The sequence below is a fragment of the Plasmopara halstedii genome, assembly GCF_900000015.1.
Source record: "Plasmopara halstedii genome assembly, contig: Scaffold_2956, whole genome shotgun sequence".
Lineage (NCBI taxonomy): Eukaryota > Oomycota > Peronosporomycetes > Peronosporales > Peronosporaceae > Plasmopara > Plasmopara halstedii.
The window spans coordinates 1,554,810-1,555,268 of NW_020189861.1; positions in this window are offsets into that span (position 1 = coordinate 1,554,810).

Below are 459 nucleotides of genomic sequence, written 5' to 3' on the forward strand. Positions count from 1 at the left end.
ATAGAGGAGGCGATGTTTCAAATCCTCATCCTGGGGAACCACAATTCGAGGTGTATCCGTTCAAACGGTGCTAAATAATATAGCAAGCCGTTATTCAACGAATATCGGTGCAATTGTGCAAGCAGTCTTGTCTCCAAAATCCTTGCTTCCGAGAGCCCGTAGCAGCGCTACACACATCCCATCACCCGCATACCTGGTGCGGATCAAATCCGTCACAGACGACGTTACAGCTGTAGCATGAGCAAGCTCATATTCTGGTCTGCGTGACAACACACCAGCCAAAGCATTCTGCTTTCCCGGCTTATACTTCACCTCGCAGTTATACTCCGCAAAGAAAGATAGCCATCTAGCCATCCTCTGCGAGAGGTGGGGCTACTGAGTCGCAGTGCATAGTGACGAAGAATCTGTATAGATCACAAACGGCTTGGAGCCGAGCAGGTGGACCCTGAACTTGACAAG